The sequence below is a fragment of the Phalangium opilio genome, unplaced genomic scaffold (genome assembly GCF_054372755.1).
Source record: "Phalangium opilio isolate 3A_F unplaced genomic scaffold, DU_Popi_V2 ptg000045l_1, whole genome shotgun sequence".
Lineage (NCBI taxonomy): Eukaryota > Metazoa > Arthropoda > Arachnida > Opiliones > Phalangiidae > Phalangium > Phalangium opilio.
This window is the reverse complement of record NW_028324168.1, coordinates 6,068,449-6,083,265: the sequence shown is the minus strand read 5'-3', so window position 1 is coordinate 6,083,265 and position 14,817 is coordinate 6,068,449. Positions and strand designations below refer to the sequence as shown.

Genomic DNA, 14,817 nt, shown 5'->3' with positions numbered 1-14,817 from the left:
CAAGGGAGTCCTAAAGGGTTGGAAAAAATCTCTTTAACTTTTCCCGCTCTTTTGGAGAGAGAGAGAGAGAGCCAATGGGGAGGATGGATAGAAAATAAGTGTATATATAAAGACAAATCTCCGAAAAACAGTGGAGCGAAAACATTTATAGACCGGAAAAGCTTTTAGTACTTGGCAGATGGGGGAAAACTTGCTTTTTGGACCATTTTAATCCTTTAGGGAGTTCGGTTATTTTTTTATTTATTTATTTATGTTTTTGGATGACTTCCAACCTTTGAAACCAAAATATTGATTTCTCATTAGGAGTTAGAAATGTTGACCCCAATTATAATTGATCCGAAATTAATCTCTTTTAACTATTATTAATTATGATTACTATCTTTAATGATATGGGAAAACCTTTCAGAGATATGCCTCCCATAAATGATTTTTAAAATGAGATATTGCTGGTGTTTCTGATTGATAAGTCTGTAAGTGTAAGTAAATAAATTATGAAGGGATGTTCTTTGGGAAATCAATTTGGGGTCAAAAATCTAACTTCCATCTCAATTTTGTTTGCCATAACATAAGGGACACTGTTTTTTAGTTATGATTTTTCCAGAGTGTTTTAGTAATGACCCCTTAATTAAATTAGAAATAATTGTCTTTAAATTTCTTCGTTAAATTTAAGGGGTCATACGTAAAATATTCTTGACAATATTAACTTTACCTCCGTTATATTAAAGGCATTCCTAATAATAGATATTTAGTTAATTAATTAGTTCTCTACATGATAATCAATCTTACCACCTTAGGGTCGTTATAACCAAAACTTTAACAACCAATATCCTTGAAAAAAAGACTAAGATCATATAGAACTGATAATCATATCCTTAATTTAGAAATTTATGTTTTAATATATTCAAATCATTAGTTTTGATTTAAAGATTAAAATTCTCTCAACCCCGAATTCGATTCGAAATTAGTCATTCAAACCCCGTATTTATTATTCCAGAAGTCAGTCCTCCTTCGTTATATGTCCTAAGGGCAAGACCAAATAATTTTCATTTCGTATCTCAATCAATAAAGGTTCAATATAGATTTATTCACTCTATGGAATATGGAAGATTCCCGCGTCTCTAATCTTTAAATATTATAAAAGCTCCTCTATAGACCGCTTCGTCCTAATGAATGCATATACTTAATGACGACGAGATGAGATTGCATTCTGCTGCATCCGTTGTTTTAGTATACAATTATAAAAGGAGGGGGGATACATTTTAAAGGGTTCATTTGATTCCAGTATATAAATATGTTATTGCTTCTGCTTCGATTAATTATTGGGAGAAATTGTCGTTAAACATCGTGTGGTTTTAATTGGAATTAAAATGAAATTATATACTGTATATTTAAAAAAAGTATATTTAAAGGAGTAAAATTTATGATATTAGTTGAAGTAAAACTGAACCAAATAGATATATAGTTAACAAATTGGTTTGGGGGGGGGGCTTATTTCTACTTGAAAATGTAAATTCTGTGACGTTTTTCATGTTTTGATTGCAGTGTTTTATGGAAGATCCCTGAAATTTAATTAAGAATTTGAAAAAAAACAATGCTAATTAGGGGCCATCCGTTAAACACTCGTCTTAATTTGAAAACGGTGACCCTTAGGGTTAGGGCAAAATCATAATGTTATAGAACATTTTTGACTCAAAATCACCCAAAGAAACCCCCACCATAATTTCTTACTGACCTTTCTAGAAACAGGACACGATGTCACCGATACGCTTCTTTGGTTCTTTTTTCTTTCCCTTACATTACATTATAATTTGGTTTTATAGTTTGTAGAGTATCTTATATCCCCGAAGCCCTATAAAATTTAATTACTCGATACTTTTATGTCTGCGGTGAACGAGTTTTCTTCGCACCAGTTAATTTAGTGACGTAAAAATTAAGTTCGCGACCTTTGCGATATTGGAAATGTGTGTGTGTGTGTCCCACCCCCACTCTAATCTGATCTGAAACTAATTATATTAAATAACACACATTTTTCGATTTGGGTTAAGATATCTATACTGTTACCTGCATTAGTTTTTCGGTTTTTGAGAGAAAAATGATATTTTATGAGATAGTGTTCTAGAAATTTAAAATCTCGTTTCCCACTAGTCTAATATATCATTTCTTTTGAACTTCAGTGTCACTGAAAATTCCATTTTTCAATTCAGTTCATTTTTATTACGCTCCTGTTCAAGTTAAGTTTGTTAATATTATTAAGGGTAAGGCGGGTAGGGCTGGAAGTAGTTCTTGAATAGGAGTAGATATACTTCGTCCCTTGGAATATTTTTGGCACCGAAAATCTGTGTAGTTCCAAAAATTGATTTTTCATTTTAAACCACATTTATATCATTTTTTAAAGTTTGAAATATATTCATATAAACTTTTTTTTTTGGGAATTTTTGTGGGTTTTTTTTTGGAAGGGAGGTTGAAATCGTATCGTGTCTATTATTAGGATTAATTCGATCCGCAATTATAATTTTAGACCAATTCAGATTAGTGTCACGTGATGAATTCACCTATATTTACTTTAATTAATATAATCTAACCAAATGTAAATTTGCTAGTCTTGGTTTTGCGCATTGTCGCGAACGGGTCACTAGCGGGTCATCATGCTTCGACTTTATTACGAGGATTACGACTTTACTTACGAGTTAATTTTAATTATAATCGAGGAGGATAAAACTTATCAAATGGATTTAAAATTCGCCATCGAAAAGTACATGCCAATTTTGCAAAACTTTGTCACGGATGGTGCGGTTTTGTTGGACTTGTTGCGATGTCTTCTTACCTCCCACGAGAACTTGCATTCGTCTTTGAAACCTTTATTGGGTGACGCTCTTAAAACCGCCCAAGGATTGCGTACCATCTTCGAGGACTTATCCAAAGTCTACGCTCAGTATTTCTTCAAAGTAACCCGAGTCTGCCATGAAATAACGGAATTTATTTGCACGCCATTGGGACACAAGTTCTATAACCACTTAATGAGCATCAAAAATGATTCCAGTCAAGGTCTAACGTATGTCCAAGTACTTTCCAAGCCCAAGAAACGTTTGGCCATCGTAGCCAATCATGTCCGGCGTATAACAGAGCATGCGCGAGCCGATGAAGAAGGTGTATGGATGGAAGCCCTTAAAGTATTGAATGAAACTCTCCAGGAAGCTAAGGACATGGTTGAAACGTTGCCATCGGAACCGGAAGTCAATTGGAAACGATACGACGTCAAAAGTAAAAATGTAGCGGCGAAAAATAAGGATGGGGTCAAATTATACCATGCCATTTTGCGCAAAATTTGTAAAGATGAGGAGATGTATCAATCAAATTTGGAGAAATTTCTAAGAAGGTACGGGGACTTGTTGACTGTAGAGGTTGGAGGTCAGTTAGTGGAGGAGTTTGTGGGATTAGTTAGCGATTTACTTGACGCGCATTGGAGGTTCAAGACACTGTTGGAAACTCGCACCGAACTAAAGCCATCCGTGGACGTATTCCACCAAGTTTTAAGCCTAAAATCAAAGTTGGGTCAACTGTACGTCCGGTATTTCACGTTAGTACTTGACCTCTCCTTGGAAATCATTCGATGCTTTTCAAGTCGACCTTTGCTCTACGAGAAGCTACTACGTGCCAGGAATGAAGACGAGTCGTGGGAAAGTTACTCGTATTTGATGGTACAACCGAAAGTTCGTCTGCAAGAGTTGGAAATTGATTTGTCGTATCTCATTTTGTTGTTCAATGGACAGAATAATCGGTTCAAGTTTATCGAGTGCTTGGTTGAAGTTAGAACTATTTTGAAATCGGCGAATCCGCCATTACAAGAGACACTGGCCCCGCCCACTAAGGAACAGTTGAAACGTAGGGCCAAGGAAGCCAAAAAATCGTCTAAACGCAAGTTGAATCATTCCGTTTACGAAATACAAACTGGATTGGTTAAAAGGCATAGGTTTTGTTCGGTTACTAGTCTAGCTAATGTCAGATGTGTTAAAGAGGATAAGAGTAATGCCGCCATTTTAGAATTAACTCATTAAGTAAATCGTTGAAGTAGGCTCTTACTAATTTTGTAATTGATGTTGTTAAAAATGCTTAACATTTGTATGTATTAATCGGATAGGAAGATAATTTTAAAATATGCCTAAAAAAATTAATTTTTAATTTTTGTTTAAAACAGTTGCCTGTTTTTAGACTTAATTTTTACTAGTAGGCCTAACAATAATTTAAAATAGATGTTTTGTCGTAAGATCAATAAAAAGAATTTTCTTAAAAAAATAATAAATTTTTTAAAATAAAATATTTTGATGCCTTTAAATCATTCATTCAGTTTGAACGATTCAATGCGTCATGAAGGTTCTATGTAGACGTTCACGATTGCGTACCACTCCGTACTTGTACCGTGGTGTTCCTCATGGCTTACTTAATCAAACGGTTACTTCGGAATTTAAACATCTTATGGATTCCGTCATCAAACATTGCGATACGTTGAACCATTTAGTCGAAAATCACATCAACCCTATGATGGAATTGATCGAATGTAGTCGCGCCTTCTCGCGTTTCGTCAGTCTCAAGTTTGCAGACGATACTTTCGAAGCATTTCCCGAATTGGTTTGCAGGATTCAAGCGTTTTCGCAAGAATTCATCGAGATTCGAAAAACAGGTTGGCATCAGGTATATAATACTTCTCTTCGAGAGAAGTGAACCACCACCACAAAAGCGGGGTAATTGTAACACGATTCTTCCCCCCCCCCCAACATCCGATTAACATTTGGAGCAAGGTCGTGACAAGTATTGTGGCTTGATTGCTGCCTGGGATTTAGTAAATACCAAACAGTTATAGAATTCACCCTAGCACGGTGATATGCCCATCTGAAGTTTTATGAGCGGAAGAGCAAACAAAAAGGGGGAAGAATCATGTTACATAACTGGAGTATTAAGATGATACAGAGTGTCATCCTTCTTCTATTATCCCCTTCTGGTGTTAGGTAAGGACCGCGACTGTAGCTTCGCATCCTTGGCTATTATCAACTTCCTGAACGAGGATCTCTTCGAATGTTACCAGAATTACTCTGAGAATTTTGTCCAATCGCGTCACAACATGGATAATTTGTACTTTGACGACCATTTCTTTCAAGTCAAGTCTAGCTATAAGAGAAGTTTGGATTTACGTCGCCGGGCCTTGCAAAAGGTCACGGTACAAAAAATGATAGAGACCTTTCTTTACCCTTTGACCTTTCTGGATGCCCTTTTCAGTAGTATGAAACGAATTCATCGCTTCACACCTCACGACCATCAAGATTACCAAGTTATCTGTCACGCTGTCAAATTGTCAAGGAGACTGTTCAGAAATGTTCATAAGAAGTGTGACCATTACGATGACGAATAAGATTATGTATTAATTCAATTTGTGCTTTCGTTTAATTATTCTAAACGTGTTCAATTATCTGTTACCAGGAATAACTTTTGAATCTACCAATAAAATAATAGGGCTGAGTTATTGTTTAATTCATTGTTTTCCAATCTAATGTTTTTCCCCCCGACTTCGGTGTCGTTATTTTTTATTTTCTACTTAGTTTAGTGTAAGTGTATTTAATGTTTTATCTTGGATTTTCGACTTTTTGATAAGAAAAATTCATAAGATCTACATTAAATTTTTATTGCTTCAACATTCGGGTGGATTCATTTGATTTTAAGGCGTCCATTTTTACTCGGAACGACTCTTAAAATATTTCATCCGATACCATATGGCTTCCAATTTAATGATGTTACTTCTTCATTTCGCGCCTTTTCATAAATTTGCACGTGACATTGCGCGCGTTATTTTTTAACCCTAAAAATAATCTTTGCAGTCTTAAAACAAAATTTTTTGAGTTAATTCGAGTCGGGTTAAAATCATGGATAGTAATTCCGAAAATCGTAAAGTTAAAATTGTTAAAGAAGTCGTGGACACTGTAAATCGCAACGCTGGTGTAATTCGTAATGCCCATGTCAACTATGTCCAACCTTTAATTGGAATTCTGGAATGCAACCATGGTAACAAGAAGATAATATCTCCCAAGGATGTAATGGAAGCCTTCAGTACCTTTCCGAAAATGTCCGCTAAGATTGATTTTCTCCGGAAACGTTTATGTCCAAATTACGAAGCGGAAGATGAAACTAATCCGGAAGTAAGCGAAGTACTGCGTCACTTCCTGATGGACGATGACTTAGTGAGGTTGTACCAGAATTTGGGCAAGACATTCTACACGTTTAAGCGTGGTTTGATCATGTTGCACCAATCTAGGAGACTCGGTGGTAAGGTCGTGGTAGCCTCGGGAACCCAAGGTCCTCACGTACCATTCTTTAAGCGTAAGATTGTGAAAAGGTCAAACAGCGTCAAATCCGTTTCGAAATTGGTACGAGTGGACAGCTTAGACCATAGAAGATCCATTCTAGAGGATAGTACTTTCAAAGAGGTATTATCGGTGCTTCAACAACCAGTCACTATGTTGAATGCTCTTAGAGAATTGATTGCCCAGCTTGCGGAGTGTTACCTCGTTGAAAATACCGAAATAAGACTACTTGTTGAGTTGTACCACCGTATCGGACGTTTGAGAAGGGAGTTTGATTTTATGGGCCGCCAAAGTTATTTTGACACTCGGGAAATTAGGAATAAGAACCGCAAATTTTGTGTAACTCACTAATGAAATTTTATAAAAAGTAGATTAAAAGCAAAATTTTAAAAATTATGTTGTTTTTGTTTTGCGAGTTTGAATTCTAATATATCGACGTCATTTGTAAGAAATTCCATATAATTAATCAAATATTTATTGACAAGGCTTATTTTGAATATACTTTAAGCCCCCACCCCCGGGGGGGTCTGGAAGATATAAAGGTTGATTCGATGATGGAAGTTCTTGAAGGTCGACGTCCAGCGATAAGGGTTTTACCGGAGTTGAAACCTTCATCGAGACTAACAATGGATCATGTGACCGTGCCGATTTTCGAATCCCCGCTATTGCAACGTAGTTCTAGCAATAGAGAATTTTCTTCAAACGAAAGCAAAGATTCTGGAGGAAAACAATTTAGAAGGATTTCTATTGTTCATCTTCAGTTTGCAAGAACCACATTGCGCGGCTTTAAGTTAGCTAGAATATAACCTTTCCAACTTTTGTCCCAGCAGGTGTTCGAAAATCGGTACGGTCGCATGATCCATTGTTAGTCTCGATGCTGGGTTTTCGCGTTAGCTCTATCCCTTTTTCTCTAGAATTCGGCCTTTAAACTCGGCACTTTTCGAGTATTTTCTTTCTAGGCTAGGGCAAGGGGTTAAGTCCAAAGTTTGTTTATTAAGTAGATAGTTCTATGGCCACCATGTATAGCTGATAAAGGTTCTTTTATTTGTTGGGATAAAAATGTGTTCTCCCCTTATCAGTATAGACAGATAAACAAGTTTTTACTGATAGTTTTTCGCCAAAAGATTGTCCAGTGTGGGGTCATTTGATTTATTATATTCGAGAGAGCAGTAGTAATAGGTCGACACTTAAGTTATTCAGTAACTAGTAATTGGCGTCTTACTTCTTGTATCTTCTTGAGTCATGTGCAACACGAAACCCGATGATTCTTCTAGCGAAGATCAAGTCATGCCTGAAGGTTCTTCTAGCGATGATCAAGTCGTGCCCTCTAAAACTGAGCCTAGAAATAGTTCCTTGCCGCGAATTCTAAAACGCAAGCGAAATGTGCTACGTTACAACGCCTTAAAAAACTTAATCAACTGCTTCAAACACGAAGGCGTCATGATGAACCACGCCTTGAGCCACTACTCCAAGCCTTTGCGTAAATTTACCAACGACGATTGCCGCCCAATTTCTGCCAAGTTAACTCGAAAGATATTTGGAACCTTCCCTGGGATCGCTAGCAAACTCGATAATCTCCGTCGTGGTTTGCGTCAAAAACTTAAGGAATCTGATAGCGACGCTAAGGTTGGTCATCTCATCACCGCGTTCTTGATGGACATAGACGTGGAACGGTCCTTCACTTCCTACGGCAAGAACTATCATTCGGTCAGCAAGGATTTAAAAGGCTACTCCACGCAATTGACGAAAGTGCCAGAGGATCTTCGCGTATTTACTCTAAAGAAAATGGCCCGTCGCGACGTCCTCAAGGTTTACAAGTACCCGGTTAAGTGCCTCTTTCATTCGGCCAGGTATATCCGTCAGCTACTTAAAAGTACTCCCAGTACCCACCCGGATCGTTACGGTTTAGTCAAAGCTGTTGAAAGGGCTGATTGTTTTGCTCAAGAAATTATGGATCTGTGCGAGTGTAATTATGTTCATCACGGGCGCCGTTAATTAAAACCGAGTACATTGATTACTTTATGATCACTAGTCAACCAACCATAAGTACTTTTAACTAATTTATTTATTTAATTAAGTACGCAACGCATATCTATCTCATTATTTTTGTGATCATACCCGGTTTTTTTTAAAAAATGCAATTAAACTTCATTTCAATATGATTGTGTAAAAATATTCCTATTTTCAAAAATATACCAATAAAACATGCGAAGTTTCTGTTCTTAAAAGTGTCTCAATCATTTTTAAAACATTATTCATTTCAAGGTTGTAAAGGGATAATTCCACTCTAGGCATACATAAACCAATACAGCGAAGTAAATATAAGTGGTAGTGACATCATTGGTTCCATTTTATCACCCTGTATTTACTTTTTCTCTATTGGTTTATTTTTTTCTTATTTAATCAAATAATCAGTGATAACCCTTATCGCTCGTGACGTACTACTGTTTATTTTAGCCCACGTGAAATTCCGTGTTTTTTATTTGTTTTCAAGTTAGGGTCCATTGCCCCATTCATTTTTCAAATTTTTTCAACAACTCAATAAACACGTGCATCCATGTAGACCTCGCATTTTTTTTCGCGAGGAATTTGAAAAGTTAGCTAACCCTAATTTATCTTAATTAATTAAAGATAGAAAATCATGCCGGTACCCGAAAGACGTAAGAGGATCATTCGTTTAGTCCCTTATTATTCAAAAACAAACAGAGAAGTTCAACGTCACAATGCTCTAAAGGCTTTAGTCGAAGCCACGAAACAGGCCAATAACATTATGAACATCGCGTTGGACAACTACTTCGCGCCTTTGCAAGAACTTTCTAGCAACGATTGTTATCCAATTCCACTCAATTTAATTCGTAAGGTATTTGGAAACTTCCCGGAAATTGGTACCAAGATCAACCAACTCTGCAACGACATATCTCATGAAGTTGACTATTTTGAAAACGAAGCTAAGGTGGGAGACTCCCTCCTGGCTTTTTTGATGGACGTTGACGTGGATCGGGCCTTTATCTCTTACGCCAAGAATGTCCAGTCGGTCAAGAAGGGTATTAAGTCCGTTATCTTCGAAGCCATCTACGGTAAAGATGGCGTACCTAGAAACGACAATCTTCGTAAACAAACCCTGAAGAAAATGACTGCCCAAGATCTCCTGAACATTCACAAGTACCCCGTCAAGTGTCTGTTACATTCGGCCAAGTATATCCGGCGTTTGCTTGAATCCACGCCTCTGTTACACCCGGATCGACCACTTTTAATTAAGGCAAGTGATAGGGCTGATAATTTGGCTCGGGAAGTTTTGCAATTGTCAGAATGTAAAGTTACGCGTCATCGTAAAAGTCGAGGACATCGCGAGAATGTCATTGTAAAGGAATGGGAGTCACCAGTACTCGTTAAGTACTGAATATATTTGTTATTTGTAAATACTTAGTTAAAGATGTATATAATTCCCCCATACTTATTTTTTTCTGACAATTAATACCAGTTATTTTTAATAGTTAAAGCGTTATTTATTATTTCGAAATGTTTAGTTAAGTATAAAATCCCCATTTTGAGAGAAAGATGGATAATTTTTTGTATTCTTTAAAAATATTTTGTGTTACGTTAAATACTTAATTTTAGACTTAATTGTCTCCTTAAATTCTCGATATTTGTTTTAGAAAATAAAGTAAATTTTCCAGAAATTTAAAAAATAAATAGAAAAATCGATGATAAAATGAAGTATACTTTTTTAAAACGATATGGTCACGTGTTAAAGTAAATTCTCAATCATTTTCTCGCTGCGTTTGTGATTGATAGGTCGGAACGAACCATCTTACGGCTTATTTATAATTTCAATTAAAACCTTATAACCATTGACGTAATATTTACATAAGATAAATTTTAGTTTATCAAAATATATGTGAAGGAATTTCATAACCGGGGTAAGATTTTTTTCATTCCCCCCAATCAATATCGTATTACCTAAGCCTAACGAGCACTCCATTTTTTTGTGTCTTTCTTGGCCGTTATAAATTCAATCAACTAAAGATATATGAAGAGACACGTTTGATGCTGCAAAAGGCGTAAAATCTTAAATTAACATCGATTTTCTTAGACCATTTTTCATTAGGAGGATTCCCCTTTAGAGTCGTGGACCATTTTTGGACGGTAGCCAATTTTCCATCTTAATTACGTCTAAAATTCTCCTAAGATCATTTCGTCTTTGTTTCGTCATTATTTCAGTGACCTTTGACCTGAATGTACACAATAGATTTAAGCCTAATGGCGCTCAAAACTTTTATTTTATTTTTTTTTTCGTTATTTTTAGTCCCGTCATAAATCGCGATTAATTAGTTTTAATTAATGATCTTTAATTTTGAAAGATTTATCGCTTGATTAACATCCCGCTACAGAAGTTATTTTTGTCCCGGTAAAAGTTACAATTAATTAAGTATTTTTAAATATAAATTTTAATTTTAATAAAATTGAATTTTATTTATTTTTATGTTCAGTAAATTTATCGCGTACTAGGAAATTATTTTGATAATTATTTTTTAATTTTTTTGTGTCTGAGAATTACAAGTTTAAGAACTTGATTTATTAATTGCGCACTTAAATATCTGTGGTTTAGTATTAAATTTACTTCAAAGTCAAGCTTAATTGATATTTACTTAAGTGGAACCGCCATAATGTTTATCCCCCCCCCTGTATGCAAATTAGGTAATTTAAATTACGTAAATAGAATTTTAATATTAACATAATTACAATCAGTGTCAATGGCATTAGGAAGTTTATTAGTATTGAATTTCACACCTGATTGAATTTAAATTATTTTAATCATTGTTTTACTTATTTTTTTGTTGTTTTCTTTTTCAGATTTTTAAAATTCGAACATATTGGAAGTTTGTTATGTTTTGGATTTAATCAGCTAACGTTTTAATTAATGTAAGTTTTTAAATTTACATGTTTAATTGTAATATATATCTCCTAAGGGGGGTTTTTAAGAAAGAATTATCGTTAATTTATGCATGGAATTTGTTTCCTTATAAAAATTATTGACCCTCGATAATGTTACATTATATGAAGGGGGCAATTATTATAAACCTTTTATTTAACTTTTTTTTTAAATTAATTTATTATCTCAATTATTACCCTAAGGAATAAATTATTATAAATAATGATATCGTAATTTTAGACTGTTTTGATTGAAAACAGGGCATGTTTGGTTCTCCGTCTTTGCTTTAACACTATCTTAGTTGTCCTTATAAGCTCTGTTAAAGGTACATGTGGGATTTGGATCAAAAAAGTCTGTAAAAGTTATTATTTCATAGTTTAAAATATTGTGGGAGTTTTCAGTTTCTAACCCCTTCGGGCTGATACCATAATTTAACAATTATCTTACAACGACGACGTGGAGAGACACACAAACCCATAGCTATGGGCTGTTTTATGGTATGCGAAATACCACCAAACCTTATACGTTTTCAACAAGTATAAGATACAGCAGATAGGTACGTTTTTAAGTATAAAACCCTATGGGAAAATTATATTAAATGCTACTAAGCTACATTCAAAACTTTCCTTTTAACCAAAAAAAACCACGTGCCTTTTGGCGCCTTTTTTTCGCGCATTTTCTTACGGTTTAAATTTTTTTTTTCTTTTCAAAACCAGGAAAGTTTTTTTTATATTTCGTTTCATGAAAAGCGAAAATTAGATAGTATGGTTGGTGTTATAGAATTAAAAATACTATTCAGAGCTCTTTATTTAGGTTTAGGTTATCCTTGTAGGGGTATTATTTTAGTAGATAAACCCCTAAATGAATGGGAAATTTATCTTGAAAATCTTGAACTTGGTGGTTGGAGTTATGGTACCGTGAACTTGAGACAGACCAAATTATAATTTTGTTAAAGACCCAGACGTAAGACACTTCTCGCTTCGAGTTTGTCTGAAACGTGTTGATGACTGTTATGCTTAAGTTAATGAGTTAATTTGAGTCCCGTTTTTAATTGGACGTTTTGACGCGTTTGCTCGAATCGTGGGTGTTGAGAAAAAACTGTTTTTGTGTGTCCATCATGATGGGTTATTATCTAGGAACAGAAGGCAGTTATAAATTTCCAGAATTAAGTGGTAAATACCGTGTTTTTTTATACTTTGGTTAGCTAACGTTGGCTTGGCGTTACTAATTGACGAAATTAGGGCTAATTTAGGCTTAAGGATGATTCGTTTAAATATAGTAAGATTAAAGTTTGTTTAGACGGTTTCCTTGTTGGGTTTAGGAAGTAAATATGTTATTTAGTAAGGGTAGTTTTGTTAGGTTTAAAGAGAGTATAAATGTATTAAATTCGTCTGCTTATTAATTAATGAGATGAGGGCTAATTTAGGCTTAAGGTTGATTCATTTAAATATGTTTGTTTAGAAGCTTTGTTAGATTAGTTTAGAAAGTAAATACGTAATTTGTTTAAGGGTAGTTTTGTTATAAAGATTCGTTAGGCCAGACTTAAAGGGAGTATGAAGTGATTATATTGAAAGAATTGTCTGCTACAGATAGAATTGTTTGTAGCGCCAAGTTTAGTGCGTGTAAGGGTGTTACGATGATGGGCAAGGGTCATTAGGTGATATTAAAAAAAATAAGAGTATTTATTTTATACTCCCTTTAATTATCTGTATTTTAAATTAGCAACGTTTTAAAGTTTATTTCTTCTAAATTATGGATGGTAGATTCGAAAATTGATTGTCCAATTTATCTAAACAGACGAAAACCGTCCCAAAATTTCTACTAAATTAGATTCAAATTGGTTTTAAGTGTTTTTTCCCGTACTGAAATTATTTTAAGAAAATTATTCGAATTTTTCCTTTTAGTAATTTACTTGATAAATATCACCTTTTAAATTTTAAAATCTTGACATTTAACGTGGTTCTTGGGGTATAACGGTACGGTGATATTTTTTATTTTTCATAATTAACCGCAACAGATATTTAAATTTATTTAAATCACCCAAGGGGAAATGAAATAAACTGCTAACCTTATGATATTGATTCCAGAGATAAAAAGAGTTAATGACAATTAAATTATCTTAGTAGTGTGCAGTGACGCGTGCAAACCAACCACAAGTTACTTAGTTTTAAATTTTAATCGGAATTTTTGTATTTCTTTTGAAATGAATTCGAACCGTTACTAAATAATGTTATGTAGGAAAATTTTAACAACTGTTAATTTGAAATGGTTTTTGTTTTTCTCGTTTTTACACTCTTGTACATAAGTTCACGGTTTATTTGGAAAAACATTGGAAAAGGTGAAAGAATTGTCGTAATATTTTATTTAGAAATATTCGTGTAGGTTGAGGAGATTTTCTAGGGTTAAGGGTCGATACATATGTCAACATGTACTGCGAATTTTCGAAAGGGCAAAGGTTACGGAATTATTAAACTCTTATCTGAGTTCAAAAATTAATTTAAAGGAAGTAGCAAACGTTGAAATATTTCGAAAATACAGGCACTCCTAAATTTTTAATTTTAGTTTAGAAAGCTCGAAGAATAAGATATTAAATTCGGACGAATTTAAAGGGATGTTGAATGCACGACAATAAGTTCTCTGCCGATTTTCTGCTACGCTAATAACATGCAATTTCACCCTCACTTTAATGTAATCTCGCTAAGTTTACTCCTTAGCTCAACACGAGAGAAGTTCTGAATCTTGAATATCCGCTTTCACCTAGTTTTAAATTATTCATAAAAATTTCTTGTTCTTTTTTTTATTACGAGATGATGAGAGTGCGCTAGAGGAGATATGAGGGAGGGGGGGGGGGGCTAAGAACTTGATCTAATTTGATTCTTAAAAGAGAAAAGGATATTTTTTTTCTGTATTATTTACCCCGTAACGGGGCTTTGTTCTTCTAAGAGATAATCTAAAAGGTTTCTTTTTGGGACCATCCTATTTGTTTTCAAAAATTGGGAAAAGGAATTTGATATTTTCTTCTGATCTCTGGGGGTTGTTTAGTTGTACGTACGGTTTTAAAGAGTGTTGTTACGTTTAAATGTTGCGTATTTAATGCGTTTGGGTGACCTCTGACCTCTGGTTCTTTTATAAGCTGGTCTAGAGTACCTCTGATAACTTAAACTGATATTTGTGTTGTGCTTTATACAAATTTGTGTACGGATAAAGGAGTTTCTTGCCTTTAAATCTTGCGTTTTCAATGGGTTTGGGTGACCTCTGACCTCTGCTTGGTTCTTAGCTGGTGAGAAGTACCTTTGATTGATAACTATTTTTATTGTGTTTTACTCGGGATATTTTTGTGTAAATAAAACCATTCCAGAATTACGCGACCCAATTCTCCCATCTGTAACGTTTGTTTAGTTCACTCGAATAAATAATTTATTCAAAATAGTATTTGGAAATGTTACGAGATTAGAAAGTATATTACGCTTTCTGTGAATTCTCATTACAATCTCTCCAAGAGACTGTTTGCTCAGTACTCCTTTGATTAAATAA

The 14,817-nt window shown here is 34.5% G+C and overlaps 1 protein-coding gene across 2 annotated transcripts in view; it reads left to right on the top strand.

Moving 5' to 3' along the window:
- RhoGEF3 (Rho guanine nucleotide exchange factor 3) overlaps window positions 1-14,817 on the top strand; it is a 111,061-nt gene that overhangs the window by 12,403 nt on the left and 83,841 nt on the right. For both annotated transcript variants that reach the window (XM_089838067.1, XM_089838065.1), the window contains exon 2: window positions 11,205-11,273. The gene's annotated coding sequence lies outside the window, so the exon portion shown is untranslated. The remainder of the gene's footprint in view (window positions 1-11,204; window positions 11,274-14,817) is intronic.